The 26,534-nt window shown below is 36.6% G+C and overlaps 1 non-coding gene across 1 annotated transcript; it reads right to left on the reverse strand.

The window, feature by feature from the left end:
* Window positions 1-11,180: 11,180 nt before the first annotated feature.
* LOC127117096 (small nucleolar RNA R71) lies at window positions 11,181-11,287 on the reverse strand. Its single transcript, XR_007801856.1, has one exon. It is a non-coding gene; the product is annotated as a small nucleolar RNA R71 (small nucleolar RNA).
* Between the last annotated feature and the right edge of the window lie 15,247 nt (window positions 11,288-26,534).

Consider the following 26,534-nt stretch of genomic DNA (forward strand, 5'->3'; position numbering starts at 1 on the left):
CCTTTCCTTGATCCATTTCTATTCCGTCAAGCATCTGAAGCAAGGCAGAGCATAATTGAGAGCGAGATCGTGCTAATCTGAAGCTCCATTGAAGGTAATTTTCCAGATTTTTCCACTCTTCAATTCTCTCTTATTTCTCCACTATTCTTGTTGATTTTTGGTTGTCTGAAGTCCTACCATTGTAGGCAAAAAGATTGAGTTGCTTAGAGGTCAAATCGAAGCAACTCAAATCATGATCCTCAAAATTCAACTCCCTGTATCTTCCTATATACTTGGAGTTAGACAAAATTGAGGCCGGATTCGAGCTTCTGAGCATTTTTTAATTAAATCCATGTCTTGCTTCTTCATTTTGGTGATGGTTGAAGGTGGACTAGTCCGATGAGGTCCACCAGAAAAGAAGACCGGAGCTTTGGCTCCGGCGATGTGTTGGCAAGTCTTTGAACCACATGATCCATTCAAAATGTTTTAATCTTGAGCCTTGGTTATGATTACCACTTGTGTTGCGTAATTGACTAGAGATCACATGGAGCGCGCACTTTGGACCATTTGTTCTGCCACTTTAATTAATGAGGGAAATCAGATGGTCCACGTATTTTTGATTTTCTGAATTTCCATTTTAGTTTCTTTATTTTCATTAATTCATATTAATTTTAATATTGATCCAAAATATATGGGACTTTCACCAAACAATTTCAAATATTTTTATCTTTCATTTTCTGAATTAAAATTATTTTTTGGATCAACATTAATATTTTTCATGATTTAATTGTTCAAAAATACTTTTGACTTTCCAAAAATAATGAATTTTTTCTCTAGGGTCCTTTGACCTTGTTTGACCTATGATAAATCTCTTGGCCATTTATTTGGTGTTTTGAAGATGTTTTAGGTTTTTGATTAAACATGATTTAATTTAAGGCATTTTTAATTATTTAGTTGTGAATAAATTATGTTGAGCTATTTTTATTGACTTGTGAAGTTTGACTATTGTGTTTAGGCCTTGGTCAAGGTTGATTTGACTTTGTTGGATTAAGATTATTGGATTTAGGGGATTGATGAAATATACATTTCATCTCCCAAAATGAATGAATGAATGATTTTAATTTGATAAAATTCCTCCCATAACCAATTTGTGTTTGTCTCATTTCCCCTCCCTCTTCATCTTCAATCCCATTCTATCCCATCCATTCCATTGAATAAAGATATCTCTATATCCTAAGGCTAGTTGGTTCATAGACCAACACTAGTATGGATGAGATAAGGTCCATCCTTTTGCCATCTTCTTTTTAAGTTTGGTATGTTTTAGGAGTATGGTTCAGTATACCATACCTCTAACATGCATTAACACTAAAATTTCTATTGCCCGGCCTCAAATAGTTGTGACTTCTACATAAGTTCAATTACGATTGCTCAACATAGCGCTAAATTTTGACCCAAAAGCATAGCATTCTCTAGTAAGTGAGATTTTAAGTCTCCCCCTTTCATGGTATTGTGTGGAAACTTGGCCTTTTTTACTTCCTTTGGAAATAGTCTTGGTTCAAGGATCCATGCTTATGAATAGAGGGTCGAGTGTTCTCCAAAGAATGACTTAAACAATTGAAAAGCAAAAAAAGAAAGAATACTAACATCTAATTAACTAACATTTGACTAACTTTTAATTTCAAGTCATTTATCTTATGCACTTTAAATACAAGCCCTTTTGTCATTTGTCATTATTCATATCATTTAACTTATTTATTTTAATTCCATTTTTACTTTGCTCACTTGAGCCATGTATTGTGAATATATTGTGATTGTATATACTTGTTTGTGTATTTTGTTTGTGTTTGTGGTCTTAGGACCTTAATGTACATAATAACAACAAAAACTCTTTAAAAAAATGTTTGTGTGGACTGTTGGATTTAATCTGAGACTTGGACTTAGAATTAGGAAACACTCCTTATGCAAAAGGACTCGGTCAATGCCAACTTTTCTGAAGCCAAGTCATTGTGAATTGAACTTTCATCTGATGTAAGTATTGAGATCCCTTTTGAGTTCATCTACTACATGGTCTTGATGCAAATGTTACCTTGAACCTGTGTCTAATGCCTATTTCTGAGCCATTCAAGGAGTATGTCATCTGATGCATGGGAGATTATGAAGAAGACTATGGAGGTGCTACCTTGGATGTGGCTATCTTTATTTGATGCCTTGCTCTTCATCTTGCTACTTGTGTATTGATATTGCTTGATTTCAAAGTCCAAAGGAAAAGTGGGTTTCTATATGACATTCTTGTCTATTTGATTGCATCCCATTGGTCAGATCTTTTCAACTCTTAAACTTTAAATTTTTGCTTAGGATTAGTCTCTTCATCTCCTCCCACTTCTTAAATTTCAAATCTCTCCCTCTTTCAAAATCTTCTTTGCTTGTGATTTTTAAATTTAGACTTTATTGCAAATTAGGAACTTTGGCCTTATGCCATTGCATTTTCTAAAATTCTTTTTCTTAGTCAAACTTGTAAATGAACTTAACCATACTTGACTTAAAATTTCAAAAGAAAAAAAGACCTAACACTCATTCAAACTCTTTTAGGCTTTTGGTGCCTCTTTTAAACTTATTTTTTTTTGTTAAAAGCAATTCACTCACTTTGAAATTGATACCACGAACTACGAGGTTTTGATCCCTCATTTTATGTTGGTACGTAGGCACAAGTCCGAAGGTCTTGTCAAACACAAAAATATAATTAATGAATTCTTTTCTCATCCCCACACTCTATTTTATTACGAACATCTTTTATACCACAACACATACACACATAAAAAAGGGCTCCCTAGGAGTACCTAGGACACTTTGGGTGCTAACACCTTCCCTCTGTGTAACCAACCCTCTTACCTATAATCTCTGGCATTTTATTAGTTTTGATTTGAAAACTTCTTATTTTTGGGTTATGTTCGTACTTTTCCCTTTTCCTTTGGAAACAATAAAAGTGCGGTGGCGACTCTGGTTTTATTGAAGTTAAGTTTATCCATAGCTTAATGGTCATGAATTTACCGCTACAGTCTCATGTCAGGAAAACTTCTCAATCGTATCAATATCAACACCAAGTTTATTCAGTAATTCCAGTTTTTTCCAAAAATTCAACCAATCAATCAGTTCAAATTCAGCAACAACAACATCAGCAACAACCACAACAACGAGCCAACTACCACAAAAACAATCATCATCAGCAAAATTTTGAAAGGAAGAAGGTCTCCTTTGAACCTATTCATATGATATATGTAGAGTTGTACCCGTCTTTGGTATTCAAGAATCTTACTCAACCGAGAAATCCTACGCAAATTCCTGAGCCACTACTATGGTGGTTCAAGAATGATCTTCATTATGATTTTAACCAGAGAGCCTCTGGTCATGATATAGAGAATTGTTACCCACTGAAGTATGAAGTTCAAAAGCTTGTGAAGAGTGGTGTGGTGTCCTTTGAGGACAGAGCGCCGAATGTGAAATCCAATATGTTTCCTGTTCATGGTAACGCTTATGTCAATATGGTGGACGGTTGTCCAAGGAATTTCAGAGTTTTTGATGCGAGGCGTATTCGGATATATCTGGTGGAAATGCATAGAACTTTGTGTTTAATCAGTGACTATGAACATGACCATGATGGTTGTGTCATTTGCAGTTTGAACCCCTGTGGGTGTATGATTGTCAAAAGGGATATCCAAAAGTTAATGGATGAGAATGTAATCCAGATTCAGCAGTTAAGGGATTGCATCATGGCAACAATAGGAATAATTGAGATAGTGACCTCAGAAATGACAGTCCTCTAGGGAGGAGTTGCGAGAGTTGGTGAAGACTGATTTAGCGCAGCGAGAACACACTCCATCATGGGGTCAACCGTGCAATCTCATCCTTCAGCTCTCTATTCTCTTGTGCCAAATGTTCCATGATCTTGGGTTGATTGGCACGAGTGTTGTATCAGTGAGTCAGCTTGGCTGAAGCGCAGAAGAATAACCGATAAGACATCTGGCAGAAGAAAACGTGTTATGAAAATGATGCATGAAATGCAATGTTTTTGTTTATTTTTAATTTCAAGGAACATATGAAGTTCTATTTGCAAGTATTAAATAATAACAATAGTAACAATTTGATTGACCATAAAAATCTATTTTATTCATAAAATTTGGAAGGATTACACTGAGTACAATTTCAGAAACAGAAATACATATTACAAGAGAAAGGGGAACTAATCATCCTAAGGATCCCCTAGCAACGGTATCAAATGATCTGGCTATGGACGCGTACTTCCTTTGGATGCGTCGAATCTCGGACTTGAAAGAAGTCTTCATCTGAGCCTTCTCAAGGACAAACTGATCAACAATCTTCTTCCAAACACTGGAAGGTTGAGGCATACTAGAGGAAGGTGGACCCTCTGGATCTCTCTATCTCTTCATTGCTCGATCTTCAAGAAGTTCAGTAAGTGCATCCTTGTCGTTTGACTCAAGCTGCAACTCCTCATGCTTTCGGCTTAAAGCATGGAACCGCCCTTCCCACATGTCTTTCTCTTGCTTCATCTTGGCAAGTGCGTCTTCCAACTCCTTTATATCTTGCTTAGGGAGAGTTGATGGCTCAGCCACAACCAAAGACATAGGTCTTTCACAAGCATGCAACATCTTCAACTCTAAAGCTCTCTTCTTCACCCAAGTAGTGTAAGCTTCCAAAGCTACACAGTTGCGTGGACCAAGCTCAGATCTTCCTTTCGTATGCACCTTATGCTAAGCATATATTATCTTCTACTTCAGATGTTTGGGATCTTTACCCTATTGATAGAAAAGACCTTCTAACTGAGTGTTATTAGGCTTGCCTCTCAAGGGGAACCAAAGTTGACGACGAGCCAAAGCAGGGTTGTATTTAATTCCTCCTTGTGTACCAATGAGAGGCACATTAGAGAATTCACCACAACTATCAATAATATCCAAGCTACTCAATGCAGAATCATACACAACAATATCATCATTAGAGAGAGACATAAGTCTCTAGGACCACCGTAGACATTGTTTGTTCTCCATAAAAGCAGGCGTCTGAGGCAAGTGCGAAATAAACCACTTGTACAAAAGAGGAACACAACACACAATAGTCCCACCACCTTTAGAATTCCTCAAATGCAAAGAGAAGTACATATTACCGAACAGAGTAGGTACATGATTCCCAATCAAGAAGATTATAATAGCGTTAACATCAACGAAACCGTCAATGTTAGGGAACAAATCCAAACCATAGATGAGCAACACAAAGATGGCTTCAAAAGAATCCGTACTACCGGCTTGAGCAAAGATAGTATCTTTACCAATGAGGAATTCAGAAGTCAACCCAAGGATTCCTCCTTTCTTCATCCAATGAGCCTCAATCTCGTACTTCTTCAAATGAAGAGCTCCAACTATGATATGAGATTTGGGGATCTCCTCCAATCCACTAAAAGGAAACTTATCATAAACGGGCATTCCCAAGAGATGGGCATACTCCTCTAACATAGGCATAAGCTAATAATCGGGAAAAGTGAAGCATCGGTAGAGAGGATCATAAAACTGAACTAACACACTCATAAGTCCTTCAACCACATCGGCATACAACACAGATAAAAGCTTCACATGGCGTTGCTTGAAGTCCAAGGGATCTAATACAAAGGATGACAACTTCCTTAGCTCTTTTAAATCCGGACATCTGAAACTGTACTTCTTAGTGTTCCTTCGTCCACAATTCATGGTCAGAAAAATATTTGCAAATAAGACCTCAAATCCTCAAAGTTATTTTCGTGTGATGAATGTTATGATGTGCATGAATGTATGGATGCAACAATCACAAATAAGGGATCACACACAAGGCAAACATAAACAGAGGTCAAGGGATGGATCAAGTCAGCATCAAGATCAATCATCCATTTTGGTGGATTATGGTTTTCACCTTATCAACACCCAAGTTCCATTGATATTTACAAGACTTGATCGGATCAACCAAGAATCAAAGGGTTTATTGTGAGTCACGGGCATGGAGTCAGGTTAAGAACCATCCCAAAGGAGTGTACTAAGTATAAAAACCTGTAGATCATGTTCTAAAAAGTTCCTAGAGTCTTAATTCCATCTATCGGATATTATAGGTTAGGATGATTGACTCATCAATCCACAATATTCTCAAGAGAAACTCATCTGAGTGTAGTATCGCGTAACAACTGTTATCAAGTCTACACCTGAGCAGTCTTCGCACTACGTCCTAAATAGGCCAAGTTGGGTTAAATGTTCTACGGTTCTCAACTTCTTGAACCCCAAATCAAAGAAAGTAATGCCTAACCACAACTAACCTGTGTGACATTAATAGCTCCAAAAGGGTCTCCACTGAGTATATGGGTCTCAAGAAAACTTGTTAAGGACTACTCCACACAAGTTGAACATGACTATACCATCCTCATATCTTAATTGCACTCAAGTTCAGGTTAGAACTTATCTCACCACTCAAAGATTACCAAGCACAACAAGCAGATTCTATCACACAAACAAGTATACAAACATCAAATATACAATTATATACACATATAAAAAAGTAGGCTAAACATACTGAGGACTACTCCCCAGTAGAGTCGCCACTTAAATTCTGTAGTGGTAAATTCATGACCATTAAGCTATGGATAAACTTAACATTAATAAAACCAGAGTCGCCACCATGCTTTTATTGTTTCCAAAGGAAAAGGGAAAAGTATGAACAAAACCCAATGATAAGAAGTTTTCAAATCAAAACTAATAAAATGCCAGAGATTACAGGTAAGGGGGTTGATTACATAGAGGGAAGATATTAGCACCTAAAGTGTCCTAGGTACTCCTAGGGAGCCCTTTTTTATGTGTGTATGTGTTTTTGGTATAAAAGATGTTTGAGAAAAATAGAGTGTGGGGATGAGAAAAGAATTTATTGATTATATTTTTGTGTTTGACAAGACCTTCAGACTTGTGCTTACGTACCAACATAAAAATGAGGGATCAAAACCTCGTAGCTCGTGGTAACTATTTCAAAATGTGTGGGTTGATTTTAATAAAAATTTAAGTTAAAAAAGGGGCACAAAGACCCAAAAGGTTTGAATGAGTGTTAGTTCTTTTTTGTCTTTTGAAATTTTAAATCAATATGATTAGATTTATTTACAAGTTTGATTTAAAAGAGGAGTTTGAAAATTCATTGGCATAAGGCCAAAGTTTCTAATTTGAAATAAGGTCTAAGTTTGAAATCACAAGCAAAGAATGTTTTTGAAAAGGGGGAGAGATTTTGAAATTTAAGAAGTGGGAGGAGATGAAGAGGCTAACCTAAGTATAAAATTAAAAGTTAAGAGTTGAAAAGATCTGAATAATGGGATGCAATCCAACAGACAAGAATGTCATATAGAAAACCCATTTTCCCTTTGGACTTTGAATCAAGCAATAATCAGCAGGCAATTAGCAATTTTAGACATCATGGAGATCAAGGCATCAAATAAAGATGGTCACATCCAAGAAAGAAAAATCCATAGCTAGCAGCCTTCTTTGTCTTCTTATGTATCAGATGAAATACTCCTTGGTTATCTCATAATACAACATTAGATACAAGATCAAAATAACAATTGCATCAAGACCATGTAGCAGATGAATTCAAGTGGATCCTAAATACTTGCATCAGATGAAAGCTCCAATTACAATAACTTGGTCTCAGACATGTTGGCATTGGCCAAGTCCCTTTGCATATGAAATGTTGCCTAGTCCTAAGTCCAAAAGTTCAGATCAAACCCAACAGTCCATACACACATGTTTTTAGGGTTTTTGTTGTTTATTAAGTATTTTAAGGTCCTAAGATCACAAGCGCAAACAAAATACACAAACAAAAAGATACAATCATAATATATGGCTCAAATGAGCAAAGTGAAATGAGATAAACATAAACAAGTTAAATGATATGTAAATGGAAAATGAATGGTAAAGGACTAGAAATTAAATTGCATAAAGTCAATGGCTTGAAAGTAAAGCAAAGTTAATAATAGTTAGTGTTAGTCAAAGTTAAATAAAGGTTAGTTGGTTTTGCTTTTTAATTTATTAAGTCATTCTTTAGAGAACACTCAACCCTCTATTCACAAGCATGGATCCTTGAACCAAGACATCTTCCATAGGAAGGAAAAAAGGCCAAGTTTCCACACAATACCATGAAAGAGGGGAGATTACAATCCAACTTACTAGAATGATATGCCTTTAGGGTCAAAATTTATCTCTATGTTAAGCAATCGTAATTGGACTTATGTAGAAGGCACAACTATCTGAGGTCGGGAAATAAGAATTTAGGTGCTAATGCATGTTAGAGATTTGGTATAATGAATCAAACTCCTAAAACATACCACACACTAAAAGAAAAGATCAAGGTGGATGGACCTATCTCATCCATACTTGTATTGGTTCATCTGACACAAAGTCATTGATGAACCAATTAGCCTTAGGATATTGAGATTTCATTGGTCAATGAAAGGGATGGGAGAGAATGGGATGAAGATGAAGAGGTAGGGGAGATAAGAGAAACACAAATTGGTCATAGGATTAACTTTATCAAATTAAAATCATTCATTCTTTTTGGGAGATGAAATGTACATTTCATCAATCCCCTAAATCTAATGATTTTAATCCAACAAAAGTCAAATCAACCTTGACCAAGGCCCTAACAAATAGTCAAACATCACAAGTCAATAAAAATGGCTCAACATAATTGTTACACAATTAATCAATTAAAAATGCATTGAAATTCAATTTAATTTGGTCAAAACCTAAAACCTCTTCAAAACACCAAATAAATGGTCAATAGATTTATCCTAGGTCAAACAAGGTCAAAGGACTGATGACATGAAACTATATCACATTTTTAGACTTTATTTAATTAAATTATATCGTTATTTGATTCAATTTATTTTATATTATTCGATATTACTCGACATTTTCTTATTATTTATTTCAGGAATCATTATTTAAAGCACATGTGAAAAAGAAAGAAAAGGGGTGCAAAAAGAAGATTTTCTAGGAAAAGCAGCAAGCTGAAGCACCAAAGCCCAGCCCACGTTTGGAACAAAATAAATTGCTGTCACGACCGCAACAAGCACGTGTCGATCGCCAGGTCCTAAGACCTAGTGTTACGACCGTAACACATAGTGTGACGAACGTCACACATTCACTCCTATATTTTGGGCTTTACGTGCGTAACTGAGTGGACGGTTTCCCCTAAATTCTCTCATACACTCGGAGACGCTTTGAACAATACTGAAGACACATTCTAGGAGACGGTTACCTTAGGAGGTTAATATAAATAAACCTCACAAAAGCCAATGGAAGCTCTCTCTTCTCCGTACAATTTCTCCAGCATTCTAATTTTTCAAGCAATTTATTTCTTCTTTTCTTTTAGTTTAATTTCTGAAGCATACAATTTATTTTCTCACGATAGTTTCTACACCGGAAACTATTGTGTAATTTTACTGGATCTAACCTTACGTTAGATCATAGTATTTTATTTCCTTGTTTTTACTTTCCTATCTGATCGAGAATTGTGAAGAACAAATCCAGGTTCATTAATTAATTGATTTATCGTTTTAATTTACATATGCTTTGTTCCGCTGTTTATATATGTTGTTTGTTTGATATGGCCGTATTTATGCATGATTATTGTTTATGCATGTTCATCATGTCTGGCTAATTAATTTAGATATCGGTATGTAAAGTAAGCGGAATAAAGGAATCAAAGTTGAGTTGGTTTAAATTTATTTCAGAATATAGTCACTCTTTTTCTGGTCTCTATTTACAAAGTTAATACCAAGGTTTTTGTACGAGAGTAAAAGACATAAAGAAGTTAAAGTCAATAGAACGACGGTTTGAGTTTTTAACTGGACAGTGTAAATTGAACATTAACTTTAAATCAGGGCGAAAGCAATTTTTAAGGTTAATTAAGTTCTAATTATTTTCAAAAATTATTTTTAAAAGTTAAATGTGAGGACGAGAGTTAAGCATTTAAGTTTAATCATATAATCTAAGTCAACAGAGCGAGAGTTTGAGACGAGGGCGTTTAAACGGTTAGTATTTTCTCAAAATGAGTTTCTATAGATTCTATTATTTTCAAAAGTGATTTTAGACTTAACGAAATAGTGAGAGCGTACGTTAAAATATAAATTCATAGTCTAATTCAACAGAGCGAGAGTTTGAGGAAAAGACTTTTAATTAATAGTGTCTACTGAAAAGACTTATTTTAAAATTAATAAAAAGACCAACGAAGATTTGATTCCCCAATTACGACGAACTACATACTGATATCGATATTATTTGATATTTTATCTAGATCCAAATTTAGTTTTATTTTTCCCCCTAATCATTAAAGTATCATCCGCCTTAGCTTTACGCAGTAACCCTAGAAAAAACGGTAGATCGATTCATTAAGTCCCTGTAGGATCGATATCTTTTAAAACTACGCGATTAGACTGTGCGCTTGTAGTTAGTACCCCGATAGACTCATAAAGTCGCGACCAAGTTTTTGGCGCCGTTGTCGGGGACTTTTATTTAGTCGATATCGTAACTCTTCTGTTACGCTGTAGAGACTAAGGCAATTTTTATTTTTTCCCTTTTTCGTTGATTTGTATGCCACACACTCGCTCACAAGGCGAGCTGTATTACTTACGAATCAACGACGTCGAACGATATCTCCGATTATTACGACGAATTCGGGAGTATCGTGCTAGAAACAATCTTCCTCCAATCAAAGTTCCTGATCTCAAAAATCTCCTTCCTTTAACGATACCAGCGATGGCCAAACCAGCTCGTGCTCTTCGAGATTACGCTGCTCCATCACAGGATGAGCCGCATTCGAGTATTGCTCCACCCGCAATCGAAGCGAACAACTTCAAACTTAAACCTTCGCTGTTGCAGGCAGTGCAACAGAATCAATTTTCTGGAAATCCTACCGAGGATCCAAACCTTCATTTATCCGTATTTGTCTAATACGCTGACACTGTTAAAGCTAATGGTGTCACTTCAGAGGCAATTCGACTTCGTCTCTTTCCTTTCTCGTTAAGAGATAACGCTAGAAGATGGCTTCAGTCTCTTCCTTCCAACTCAGTCACCACATGGAGTGAGTTGAAGAAAGTCTTTCTTGCCCGATATTTTCCTCCAAGCAAAACAGCTATGTTGAGAGCCCAGATAAATGGATTTAAGCAAAAAGATAACGAATCTCTTTTCGAAGCATGGGAAAGATACAAGGACATGATGAGACTTTGCCCACACCATGGTTTAGAGGACTGGTTAGTAATTCACACCTTCTACAATGGTCTCTTGTACAACACAAGGTTAACAATAGACGCCTCCGCCGGTGGTGCACTTATGGATAAACCTTACACCGACGCTTATCAACTTATCGAGAGCATGGCCCAAAATCATTATCAATGGGGAAGCGACCGAACAGTGGTAGAAAAACCTCAAACAAAAGGTGGCATGTACGAGATAAGTATCCTTGATCATGTTAATGCAAAAGTGGATGCTCTTGCCCAGAAAATTGAAAGTTTAAATGTATCACCTCCAGCCACCGTGGTTGCCGTAACTCAAAATTGCGAGGTCTGTGGAATTCAAGGTCACACTCCTACAGATTGTCAACTCCTAACGGAATTCAAACAGAACAGGTGAACTATGCTCAAGGAAATCCTTATTCGAATACCTATAACTCAAACTGGAAGAACCATCCTAATTTCTCGTATAAAAGTAACAACGCTTCATACGCACCAGGTCAAGCTCCCAGTCAAGCTCCAGCTGTACCACCTGGATATCAAAAGCCGACCCTATCTACACCTAACAATAACGTTCCTAGGAAATCCAACTTGGAAATCATGATGGAGAACTTCATAGCTTCTCAACAGCAAACCAATAAAGAATTCTTAAACCAGAATGTACACACTAGCAAACAGATTAAACAACTAGCAAGTAAAGTAGATGCCCTGGCTACCCATAACAAAATGCTTGAAACACAAATCTCGCAAGTAGCTCAACAACAAGCGTCTACTGCTGCCCTAACTGGTACATTTCCTGGACAGCCACAACCTAATCTGAAAGGCCACGCTCATGCAATTATATTACGAACTGGTACAGAGGTAGAAGGACCATCTGACCCAAGGATTGAGAACCAAAACTCTAAAAAGTCAACTGAGGAAGAAGGTAAACCTACGGAAAAGGAAGAGTGTAATGAGGAAACCGTAGAAAAAAAAGAACCTTATGTACCTCCACCACCTTACAAACCACCTATCCCTTATCCTCAAAGGCTAATTAAAACCAAAAACACGGGCCAATTTAAAAAATTTGTTGACCTACTGAAACAATTAAACATCACAATTCCTTTTACAGAAGCTATTACACAAATGACCTCATATGCTAAGTTCTTAAAAGAAATTTTATCTAATAAAAAAAACTTGAAGATAACGAAACCGTTACACTCGCTGCTGAGTGTAGCGCAATAATCCAAAATATGCCTCCTAAACTTAAAGATCCTGGTAGTTTTTCTATACCCTGTCAGATAGGAAAATTTGTCATAGACAAAGCTTTATGCGATTTAGGAGCCGGTATCAGTGTTATGCCCTTGTCCATATGCAAGAAACTTGAAATGGGAGAATTAAGACCAACTAAAATGTCTGTGCAATTAGCAGATCGTTCCGTTAAATATCCCGTAGGAATTCTTGAAAACGTTCCCGTGTGCATAGGTCAATTCTACATTCCCACCGATTTTATAATTATGGACATAAGAGAAGATGAAGTTACCCCCATTATATTGGGAAGACCCTTCTTAGCAACTGCCGGTGCTATCATTGACGTAAAACGAGGACGACTCACTTTCGAAGTAGGAGAAGAGAAAATTGAGTTTATTCTTTCCCAATTTTTGAAAGCACCTGCGATAGAAGACACATATTACTTCATGGATATCATCGATGAATGTATAAAAGAAACAAAATCGAAAATGACGATGTGTCCGACTATCGTATAGAAGACAGACTGAACCAATGTTTAGCGATAACATCAGATCCTACGCAATTCCTTAAGAAACCAACCCTCGACCTGAAAACACTTCCCAAAAATCTGAGATATGAATTCCTAGACTTAGAACTTGAACGACCAGTAATAGTCAATGCAGACTTAGGAAAACTTGAAACCGAAAAACTCCTACATATCTTAAGAAAATATCCAACCGCATTAGGATACAACATCACCGATCTTAAAGGGATAAGTCCTTCTATTTGTATGCACCGCATCATGCTAGAAGAAGACTGTAAGACTTCTAGGGAACATCAGAGGAGGCTAAACCCGATCATGAGTGAGGTAGTGAAGAAGGAAGTAACTAAGTTATTAGAGGCAGGTATCATATATCCTATATCCGATAGCAAATGGGTTAGTCCTGTACACGTAGTACCAAAGAAAGGAGGTATAATAGTGATCGAAAATGAAAAAGGAGAAACTATAACCAAACGAATTGAATCGGGATGGAGAATGTGCATTGATTATAGAAAGCTAAACAAAGCAACCCGAAAAGATCATTTTCCTTTACCATTCATATACCAGATGTTAGAACGACTAGCCAAGCATTCTCATTTCTGCTATCTGGACGGTTACTCAGGTTTCTTTCAAATACCGATCCATCCTGATGACCAAGAAAAGACAACGTTCACATGTCCTTTTGGTACCTTCGCTTATCGACGAATGCCGTTTGGCTTGTGCAATGCTCCTGCAACTTTCCAAAGGTGCATGATGGCAATATTCGCCGATTTTATCGAAAACATCATGGAAGTCTTTATGGATGACTTTTCCGTATGCGGGTAAAGTTTCGAAGAATGTCTTGAAAACCTAGAAAGGGTTCTAGAACGATGTGTAAAAGTAAACCTAGTACTTAATTGGGAAAAATGTCACTTTATGGTACAAGAAGGAATTGTTTTAGGACACATCATATCAAATAGAGGAATTGAAGTAGACAAAGCCAAAATAGAAGTAATCGAAAACCTTCAACCTCCGAAAACTGTGAGGGAAATACGAAGCTTCTTAGGACATGCCGGTTTTTACCGATGATTCATTAAAGATTTCTCTAAAATAACTAAACCTTTAACCGAATTATTAATGAAAGACGTTGAATTCATCTTCGACAATAAATGTTTAGAAGCATTTCAAACACTTAAACAAGCATTGATCTCCACGCCCATAATGCAGACCCCAGATTGGAATAAACCTTTCGAAATAATGTGTGACGCAAGTGACTACGCTGTAGGCGCTGTTCTAGGACAACGAAAGGATAAAAAACTTCACGTCATATATTATGCGAGTAGAACTCTAGATGAAGCGCAAATGAATTACGCCACGACCGAGAAAGAACTTTTAGCAGTAGTATTTGCACTAGATAAATTTCGTTCCTACTTGGTCGGAGCTAAAATAATCGTTTACACTGATCACGCTGCCATTAAGTACCTCTTAACAAAAAAGGACGCTAAACCTAGACTCCTAAGGTGGATCTTGTTGCTACAAGAATTTGATTTGGAAATCAAAGATAAAAAAGGAACTGAAAACGTAGTAGCAGATCACCTCTCTAGACTCGAAAACCTGGAACCAGAAAGAACATCGATCAACGATGATTTCTCGTACGATAAACTTATAGCTAATTTGGAAGAAAATAGAGCTGACAAACAGGTGGAGACCACCTTGGCTGTATGCGTTACACCATGGTACGCTGACTTTGTCAATTATTTAGCCGCCGGAGTGGTTCCACTTGATTTATCCTACCAACAAAAGAAACGATTCTTCCATGACATAAAACATTATTACTGGGACGACCCTTTACATTTCAAAAGAGGCTCCGATGGTATTTTCCGTCGCTGTATACCTAAAGAAGAGGTAGAAAGTATAATCCAACATTGTCATTCCGCTCCTTATGGTGGACATGCAAGTACATCCAAAACCTGCTCTAAAATCCTACAAGTCGGTCTTTATTGGCCAAACATATGAAAGGATGTACACACCGCTGTCAAGAAATGCAATAGGTGTCAACGCACAGGAAACATATCTAGACGTGACGAAATGCCACAAAAAGGCATTTTGGAAGTAGAAATTTTCGATGTGTGTGGAATAGATTTCATGGGACCTTTTCCACCTTCTTTTGGTAACAAGTACATACTCGTAGCGGTTGACTACGTATCAAAATGGATTGAGGCTATAGCTTCTCCAACAAATGACACACGAGTAGTAATTAAACTCTTTAAGAATATAATCTTTCCAAGATTTGGTGTCCCAAGAATAGTCATCAGTGACGGTGGATCTCATTTCATATCTAAAATACTCGAAAAATTATTGTTTAAGTATGGTGTAAAACATCGAGTAGCAACACCTTACCATCCTCAAACTAGTGGACAAGTGGAAGTGTCTAATAGAGAAATTAAACAGATATTGGAAAAAACTGTCGCTACATCGAGGAAAGACTAGTCATCAAAATTACCCGAAGCTTTATGGGCATATCGAACCGCTTACAAAACTCCCATAGGAACAACCCCATTTAAGCTTATTTATGGTAAATCGTGTCACCTCCCAGTGGAGTCAGAACATAAGGCCTATTGGGCTATTAAAAATTTAAATTTAAACTATAAGGCCGCCGGTGAAAATCGAATTCTAGATATAAACGAATTAGAGGAACTTAGACAATATGCATACGAAAATGCTAAAATCTACAAGGAAAGAACGAAAAAATGGCATGATAAACGTATATCAAGGAAAACTTTCAAACAAGGCGATGTAGTCCTATTGTTTAACTCTAGACTTAAGTTATTCCCAGGAAAACTACGCTCTAGGTGGTCTGGCCCTTTCAAAGTCACTAATGTCTTTTCTAGTGGGGCTGTAGAAATTAAAGGAAAATCTATTGAATCATTTATCATAAACGGGCAGCGTCTAAAACATTATCATTATGCTGAAAACAATGAAGACTCGCAAGTCCTGCACTTAGACGTATTGTCTCCAAAATTAATAGGTTAACATTTAATAGTTTTCTGTCGAGCTTGCGACATTAAACAAAGCGCTTCGTGGGAGACAACCCACAAATTTTTATTTTTCTTTGATTATTCTTTTGATTTTATTCAGTTTTCATTCTTCATTTTCTTTATTTTATTAAATTTTTCTTCTTTTCTTCTTTCGACATCTGGCCAAATCCTGACTAAAATTCTTGTTTTTCTTTTCTTTAGTTAACACTGACCTGATGGCACATATTGATCATATGGGTATTAATTTCCGAGGGAGAGCTCAGAGACAAAAATTTGAAGAACATGCTGAGAGAGAGATGCACCCAAATTTTTATGCTGATGATTGTGCAATGACCGTACTTGGGCTAAGAGATAGTGTCCTATATCTGCTGAATCAAATAGGGTGGGAAACCACTCCTATTCGGAGACAATTTGTTACTTACCGGAGGCTAACTCTAGAATTCCTTAGCTCCCTAATTTATTTACCGAACCATGGAAAAGGAATAAACCGAGGTTTCATTCAATTCAGGATGTTCAATATGGAGTATCAGTATAACATTAGGGAATTTACTAACCTCTTAGGGTTCCCTACTTCTTTTGACACATTCACCATGAACCAAGAGGACCTCTTTGAATATCGAGAGCTTGAGCATTTTTGGGGAAGTTTGACGGGAAATGACGAACCTGAGGAACATGAGTTTCTTTCTGGAAACATACATAACCCAACTTTTCGTTATTTCCACAAGATCCTAGCACACACTCTTTTTGGGAAAAGTTCAAACATTACCACAGTATCATGTGATGAACTTTTCATAATATTTTGTGCTTCCCAGAATCGTCCAGTGAATGGTGCCACTTGTATGTTGGCGAGTTTTGACCTCCTTATTCAAGATGACCGTGCACCGATTCAAATAGGGGGATTGATAACTATGATTGCTAATGCTATTGGATTACGCCAACCCATGCTTGATTTGAACTCTTTTGCGGTATTCAGCCTATGAATATAAATTTCCTTTTCAACACTATGTTTATAGGAAACCTTGGACCTGAAGAGTTTGAGCTATTAATTAACAACCAAGCTTTTTACCTATTCACCATGCCTAGCCCGATGACTAGTTTCCATAACCGAAATAATTGGCTCTACAACCTGGACGGAATGCCTTCTCCTGTTAGATCTGTTGAAACCATCCAAGATTATGAGATTCTTGACAACCAGATTCCTAATGCTGAGTATGATCCGCAAACACCAACTGGTTACCATGATGTTTCCTCTCCACCTCATCCTATCCCGTCCGCAGAATCGGCAGTACCTGATTTTAGACATCATATGCCCGGAACTGATTAGAATACCGCTATTCAAGCTTTGATGTCAGAACAAGATGCCATTAGATAAGAGTTAACTACGATGGGACATGAATTTATGCAACACATGAGTAGAATGACAAATCAATTTCACGAGTTGCTACACCGTGTCAATTCCTTTGCCCCTCCGGCGAGAGATTCTACAAGTGGCTAGAAGAATTGCAGTTAACTAGTTTTAGTCTTAGGAAATTTATAGTTTCGTTTGACAATATTTTTAATCTTAGGATTTTTTTTTTGCATGTTTTATTTTATCTTCAGTCAATTATTACATTATGTTTATTTTTATGAAGCTACTGGCATTATTGGTTAAATTAAATTTCATTTTGATTTATGCACTGTCTAAAATTACCAATGCTGATATATATTGTATGCTACTACTTACATGCTAAATTTCTGATCACGTACAAGTATACACTACTCCTAATATTATATACTACCACCTGTATTTTTGCTTATTAGAGAAAAAATATATATTATATGGTGTAGTAAAGTAGCATCCATGACACAATTTATAAAGTAAAAGTAGCATTGATATTTATGGTCATGGCAATTGAAATTTAAAATAATATATATATATATATATATATATATATATATATATATATATATATATATATATATATATATAAATAATAATAATAAAAAAACAAAACTTGTCAAAATTTTAACCAATGCATGCTGCCACCCTGCATCGTGACGAACGTTTTGACCGTTGCATGATCAGAGGTGTGACGAGGGTAACGCATGCTGTCACGGTCGCAACACCCCCATGACGCCCGTCACGCATGCTGTCATGAACGTGACAACTTGCTTTCTCATAAATGTTTTTGACCGTTATGCTGTCACGAACGTGACACAATGCTGTCACGAACGTGACACACTGCTGCCTCGTAACCATGTCATGACCGTTACCCCCATTCAATTCACCTCTTTATCCCCATTAATTTTTTTTTCTCACCAACTTCTCCTTCCAATTTCAAAACTCTTTCTTTAAATACTTTCACCACATTTTTCTTCCTACACCACATCATTCCAAAAACCATTCTATACAAAAAAAATTTATCCCCTTCTCCTTTCTCCTTTTTTTTTCTACCTACCAATCAAAATGGCGGAAAACCAACATCAAGAAATGCAATTTGGAAATATTATTTTCCGAACTGAAGATAGTAACTATCAACGGGAGCAGTTTGTTCGTTTCCAGCAACGCGGTGTTACATCTACCAGATACCCAGATTTCAATTGCTTACAAGAATTGGGATTACATCAAGGAGTGCAATGGCTGCTTAGGCTATCCGACTTAACCTTTTTGTGCACACAAAATCACCAACATACCCATCACTAACCTTGGAGTTTTTAAGCTCTTATTCATACACCACTCCAACCGGTGAGGACGAGTAGTTAACCGGTGTCGCAAAATTCCGTATGTTCAACACTGAGTACGCACTATCTCAAGAACAGTTGAGTGCCATGCTACGTTTTCCTGAAGGAGACGACGTCCACCCAAGAATCCCTCCAAACTCAGAGTGGAACACGATCGCTTTCGAACTTTTTGGAAAAATATCCGGTGTGGTAACCACCAATTGGGATGCATTACTTGCTTCACACATACACAACCCCACTATCCGGTATTTTATCCGTATTTTGCAAAACACCATCTTTGGAAGAGCCAACAACAGCAAAGTTAACGCGAAAGAATTATTCTTCCTACACTACATCTTTTCAGGAAATACAAGGGTCAACGCCGCCTCTTTCTTACTTCACCATATTCGTACCCTTTGTGCTCGAGGCAATCAACCTTTTATGATTGGAGGCTTAATAACCACCATTTCACTCGGTTTAAATTTAGGGGACCGACTTCAGAATTTGCAATCTTTGCCACCCCTGTTTATGGATATCGGCTACTGTCGCTCCTGCCGCTTAATCAAAAATAGGGTAGGCGGGAATTATTATCTTATGGTGAATAACCAAGAAATCCCAAGCGTCATTTTGCCCAACATTGCACTCACCGATGTTACTAACCCCAACAGATGCATATACGATTTGAATGCTCCCGAACCTACCATGCCTACACGAGCAAACCCGCCCCCAGGCGAGTTTGATGAAATGGAGCAAGGTGATCAAGATCCTGAACAACATTCTGTCCCACATAATCCTTCCGATAATGTAGCTGGTCCATACTCCCGACGTCGTCGAAGAAGAAAGCCTGCAACAAATGATGACATCATGGATGCTATTGAACATCAAGGCCAACGGCTTGATGCCATGCATGCGCAGAATAACGAAGTAATGCAACTGATGCGCCAGATGCAACAACAACAAGAGAGGAATGCAATAACCGACCAGAGGTTCACTGACTTGCTTAACAGGTTTGATGACTTGGCAGTACGTGAACGATCACCAGGTCCGAGAACAAGAGGACGCAGGCAGAATTTAGTTTCCGTACCATCTTTTCCTTTTTTTCGCTTTTTTGAAACATTGGGGACAATGTTTCATTTAAGTTTAGGGGGGATAACTTTGTTTCATTCATGTTAAGATTTCCTATTAGTATGTTTATTTCCCTTTCAAGTATGTTATTTCCCTTTCAATAATAAAAATTTTATTCTTAAGTCAAGTCCCTAGTGTGAAATTTTTTATTATCTATTCCCCTCAATTTTCTTGAGCCATAACAAAATTCAACACACTCAATAAGTATAAAGGTTGCTTATTTTATAAAACTTGAGTGAAATTAAGACAAAATTATTACCGCCCCAACACTCTAAAAACCTCAGCATGTTAGATCAGTTTAAGTACCTATTATACCAATTCCTTGAACTTTAAGTTTTATAGTAACCCCGAGTAGTTTATACGAGAAGTCGACTCTTAATAGAAAACTACGTGGAGAGCCGATGAATACAAGTGAATGATTCCCAAAACAACATATTAAAAATCAGGAAATGCACTAATTAAGTTAGGTGATCCTTACTCGATCATTTAATCCAAAGGTTGCGGACCCTACAAAAACATAGTATGAACGATCCATTGTGAGTTGGTTCAGCGGTTTCTGGTGCTGAACTTGGTAGGGCGGACTACGGTCTGATCCCCCGCAATTTGCAATAGACTAAATAAAGAAGTTATCCAACTTATGTACCAGAACTTCTAACTAAAAAGGGATCAGAATCGCTAACCGGTTACTCCACTATGTGCGCGAAAAGATAAAGAGCTTAATGTGATTTCGCTCGAATGAAAACGGGTGAAATAAGAGTAAAAGAACTAGGTTGAGCTATAATAGCATGACTCGAACTGGTTTGCATAAGGTGGGGTTATTTGGTGTTGTTACGGTAGTTTTTGATGTTAAGATTAAACACAGGTTATTTCTAACGAGATTTACTTGCAACCTAAAAATCGATTTCTACATTGTTTCTTGCTTGAGGACAAGCAAAAGTCTAAGTGTGGGGGAGTTTGATAACATGAAACTATATCACATTTTTAGACTTGATTTAATTAAATTATATCGTTATTTGATTCAATTTATTTTATATTATTCGATATTACTCGGCATTTTCTTGTTATTTATTTCAGGAATCATTATTTAAAGCACATGTGAAAAAGAAAGAAAAGGGGTGCAAAAAGAAGATTTTCTAGGAAAAGCAGCAAGCTGAAGCACCAAAGCCCAGCCCACGTTTGGAACAAAATAAATTGCTGTCACGACCGCAACAAGCACGTGTCGATCGCCAGGTCCTAAGACCTAGTGTTACGACCGTCACACATAGTGTGACGGACGTCACACATTCACTCCTATATTTTGGGCTTTACGTGCGTAACTGAGTGGACGGTTTCCCCTAAATTCTCTCATGCACTCGGAGACGCTTTGAACAATACTGAAGACACATTCTAGGAGACGGTTACCTTGGGAGGTTAATATAAATAAACCTCACAAAAGCCAATGGAAGCTCTCTCTTCTCCGTACAATTTCTCCAGCATTCTAATTTTTCAAGCAATTTATTTCTTCTTTTCTTTTAGTTTAATTTCTGAAGCATACAATTTATTTTCTCACGATAGTTTCTACACCGGAAACTATTGTGTAATTTTACTGGATCTAACCTTACGTTAGATCATAGTTATTTATTTCCTTGTTTTTACTTTCCTATCTTATCGAGAACTGTGAAGAACAAATCCAACCGACTTGTGGTGGAGTGTTCGAGCATCGAAGCGTAGGAGATAAAATCCAGATTTCTAGTATTTTTCCAGGTTCATTAATTAATTGATTTATCGTTTTAATTTACATATGCTTTGTTCCGTTGTTTATATATGTTGTTTGTTTGATATGGCCGTATTTATGCATGATTATTGTTTATGCATGTTCATCATGTCTGGCTAATTAATTTAGATATCGGTATGTAAAGTAAACGGAATAAAGGAATCAAAGTTGAGTTGGTTTAAATTTATTTCAGAATATAGTCACTCTTTTTCTGGTCTCAATTTACAAAGTTAATACCAAGGTTTTTGTACGAGAGTAAAAGACATAAAGAAGTTAAAATCAATAGAACGACGGTTTGAGTTTTTAACTGGACAGTGTAAATTGAACATTAACTTTAAATCAGGGAGAAAGCAATTTTTAAGGTTAATTAAATTCTAATTATTTTCAAAAGTTATTTTTAAAAGTTAAATGTGAGGACGAGAGTTAAGCATTTAAGTTTAATCATATAATCTAAGTCAACAGAGCGAGAGTTTGAGACGAGGGCGTTTAAACGGTTAGTATTTTCTCAAAAGGAGTTTCTATAGATTCTATTATTTTCAAAAGTGATTTTAGACTTAACGAAATAGTGAGAGCGTACGTTAAAATATAAAGTCATAGTCTAATTCAACAGAGCGAGAGTTTGAGGAAAAGACTTTTACTTAATAGTGTCTACTGAAAAGACTTATTTTAAAATTAAGAAAAAGACCAACAAAGATTTGATTCCCCAAATACGACGAACTACATACTGATATCCATATTATTTGATATTTTATCTAGATCCAAATTTAGTTTGATTTTTCCCCCTAATCATTAAAGTATCATCCGCCTTAGCTTTACGCAGTAACCCTAGAAAAAACGGTAGATCGATTCATTAAGTCCCTGTGGGATCGATATCTTTTAAAACTACGCGATTAGACTGTCCGCTTGCAGTTAGTACCCCGATAGACTCATAAAGTCGCGACCAAGGACCTTAGACAAAAAACTTCATGATTTTTGAAAAGTCAGAAGTATTTTTAAGTAATTAAAATTATGCACAAAAATAATTAATTCATGAAAAATATCAAAATTAATCCAAAAAATTATTTTAATTCAGAAAATGAAAGAGGAAAATATTTAAAGATTTTTAGTGAAAGTCCAATAATTTTTGGATTAAAAGTGAAATTATTATGAATTAAACAAAATAAAGATATTAAATGAAAAATCAGAAAATACAAAAAAAAACAAGGGCCATCAGATCTCCCTCATTAATTGAGGTGGCAGATCTGATGGCCACACGCGAGTGCTCCATGGTGGACCTTGGCCAAACAGATGTACGCGTGGTAATTAAATGAAACGGTCCAGATTATAAAATTTCAACTTTATTAGATGGCCAGGAAGCGTGACAACACACCACCAGAGCTAGGGCTCCAGTCATCTTCTCCGGTGACCTTCACCGGACTGGTCCAACTTCATTTCAATGGAAATGATAAATAAGGACACTATTTCAAAGATAAAATGCTCAGGATCATGAATTTGGCCATAATTTTCTCTAATTCCATGTATATAAAAAGATACAGGGATTTGAATTTTGAGGATCATGAACTGAGTTGCTTCGATTTGACCTCAAAGCAACTCAATCTTGTTGCCTACATTGGTAGGATTTCAGCCAACCAAAAATCACAAAGAATAATGAATAATTAAGGGAGAATCGAAGAGATGAAGTTTCTGAAAAATCACCTTCGAGTTGCTTCGAATTCACTTGATCTTGATCTGGATTTGCTTGCTTTCTCTTCCTCTTGCTTGCAGACACCAATTGAGGTGAAGAATGTAATGAATTCTTGGAGTTTGAACTTCCAAACAGTAGATGAAGTTCAAGCTCGATTTTAAATGAAACCTTCAAGAATTCTATGGAATGGAGGGTTTGGATTGCTCTAGCAAAGCTTGGGCAAGGTGAAACAAAATGACCTATAATCTTTCACCATAAAAAATGCCTTTCCAAGCAAAAATAGCTCTTGACTTCAACGTGAAAGTTGTTTTAAATGTCATTTTGAGTAAATTTTATCTTGGAATTATTTTCATATGACAAAAATTGTAGGAGATAAGGTCTAGGGAACCCTAGTTTTGACTAATTGACTTTCTCTAGTCAACCACCATGAACCATCTTGCTAGCTTGTCATTCTCTTGATATTTGGGTCTCATGGAGAATAATATATGCATAAGATTATGTAATATGAAATATCCCTTGATATATTTGATCAATTGATGAAGAAACTTGTTGAGGAAGTCATACAAGATACCTAGATGAATTAGGGTTTCCAAGGCAAACAATCTTCAAACTCTTGATAAATTCTTGATCAAAATGATATGTGAAGACCATGGGGATCCATATATGATGTCTAAAGCCAATTTGAACCATTTCTTGATTGATATCCTTGCATTAAGGGTCTTAAACCCTATATATGAGCTTGATGGAGCATGGATGAGCACATACACTACCTACAAAAGCAACAAACCATACATTGACATATTTTTGGTATTTTGGTTAGTAAATAATGAAAGACAAAGTATGATACAATCAAAAATGTGCTTGGTGATCTTTCCCAATGCAAACCCAAAGAATGAGGGGTAAGGAGGATGCCAAAGTGTGATCTCAAGGCCAATGCATATGATGAGATAGCATGAGGGATCTTATGGTCAAAATTGGGGTCTTACATAGAGCATAGTGGAATTTAAAGTTGTTAGGGAGAATAGTGGTTATTGTATTTCAATGTAGCCCTTTCCATGTATTTACCATTTTCCAACTTTGTAATGATCCATGGAGTCACTCCTTTTGCGGACTACCATTCTATCAATCAAATTTGAGCCTTTTTCCCACTTGTTTGCTATTCTTATTTTGTTTCAGTTTATGAAATTTATTTATTTTTTATGATCATTTTTAAAACAATTTTTTTTTAAAATAATCATATTTTTTTTGAAAATTTACAAAAAAGGATATGTATTTCCCTCGACTTGTGAATACAAAAGAGGAATGTTAATGGCAATCCCAAGGACGGTAAGATCTTGAAGAGTGGAATTCAGTGCCTTCCCCAAGCCGTATTTTCTTTTACAACAGTATCCCTAACATCAAATTGCAAGAGTGGTAGAAACCCTAACGAATCACTGCCAGCATCTCCATCTTGATTGAGATTAGCCGAGTATCATTTTATACTGTGTTATCAGTCTCACACCTTTGTGTTTGTTTTGTCAGCATAATCATACACATGTGCATAACATCATGATGTTTATTTGTGCATTTTTGTATTCTTGCGATAATTCCTCACCACTCTCTGGAACTTTTCTCCCCGCAGAGTGTGGGGTCCTCTCTCCAATAGAGTGTCGACCTTAAGTAGAAAGAGTTTATCCTTTCTAATTCCCCACCAAGTCTGATCCTCGTGGAAAATTTTGCTCTCAATTTTGCCCTCATTGGATTGAGTCATCTTTGACCGTTTCTCTCCAGTTCATTCCTGGTCTGAACTTTGGTCCCCCTTTGAATGGTTACCCTTGTGAAGTTGTTACTTGACTGGTAGTTGGTAATCATTCTGTTTGAGCTTATTACCTTTTGTTAATCTAGCATTCGGCTAATAGTAGGTAATAGTTCCTTTTACCCTCTGATTGGTTACCTTTGTTAAGCTACCACTTGGTTGATGGTTGGTAATCATTCTGTTTGAGCTTATTACCTTTCTTAAGCTATCACTCGGCTGATAGTAGGTAATAGTTCCTTTTACTCTCTGATTGGTTACCTTTGTTAAGCTACCACTTGGTTGGTAGTTGGTAATCATTCTATTTGAGATTATTACCTTTATTAAGCTACCACTTGGTTGGTAGTTGGTAACCATTCTATTTGAGTTTATTACCTTTATTAAGCTATCACTCAGCTGCGAGTAGGTAATAATTCGTTTTACTCTCTGATTGGTTACCTTTGTTAAGCTACCACTTGGATGGTAGTTGGTAATCATTATGTTTGAGCTTATTACCTTTGTTAAAATATCACTCGGATGATAGTAGGTAATATTCTTCTCCTATTGGAGTCGGGGTTTTCTCCTTTTCGATGATTGCTCTTCCCCAACGAAGTCTTCACTTGATAAGTCTTCCCCGTTGGGTCTTTAGTTCGTTTTCTTACCATGCATCAGTTATTTTTGAGCTCTTCCTCCCCCCCACCCCCATACGGAACTTTGTCTATCCCTAGCTGGGTACCCCTTTTGAATCTGGCATTCCCCCCGCGGAATTTCAGTCTCCTCTTTTCTCTAGCCAGTTCTTTGTCTCTTGTGGCACTTTATTCCCCACAGAGATTTTTGTTCGCATTCTATCATATCATAAACATCTTGCGGTATCTTAGGGGCAAAAAATGGGTCTTAAATATTTAAGTCTCTTCAATCTTGTCGAGATGAAGATTTCAACCTTCATATCTCCAAATTCAAGAAACTTAAATAGGGGCATCTGGCATACCCTAATATTTAACCCTAAGGTCCCACATCTCATTTTCATCTTTTACACACAAACAAGGTCACATATTGGCCCTTCCATTAACCATCTTTGAGTTTGCTTCTTGCAAGTATCATCAAGCACCCTTTTTTTACCATTGTGTTTATTTGTTCATTTCTTATCTAACCAGTAATAAAAATATCAAAAACATGTCTTATTTCCCTTAAGTTTATTGTGTAAAGTAGGGCTTCTCAAATCAAGAGAATCTCAAAGTTTGGTGGCTTACTTCTCAAGAAAAGTCAAAGGTTCATGTGTTTATTTCTATGCCTTCTTTAACAAGTAACTTCGAGCTTTGAGCAATCTAATCAAGATGAAATCAAGGACGCCTTATTTTGAGTTCATATGATCACCCATGTGCTTTTAAATGCAAGTAAAGTCCAAGTGCACAAGCTTGTTCAAAGAGGTTTGACCTAAAAGTCAACATTTTGAAGTCAA

Source organism: Lathyrus oleraceus, chromosome 1 (genome assembly GCF_024323335.1).
Source record: "Lathyrus oleraceus cultivar Zhongwan6 chromosome 1, CAAS_Psat_ZW6_1.0, whole genome shotgun sequence".
Classification (NCBI taxonomy): Eukaryota; Viridiplantae; Streptophyta; class Magnoliopsida; order Fabales; family Fabaceae; genus Lathyrus; species Lathyrus oleraceus.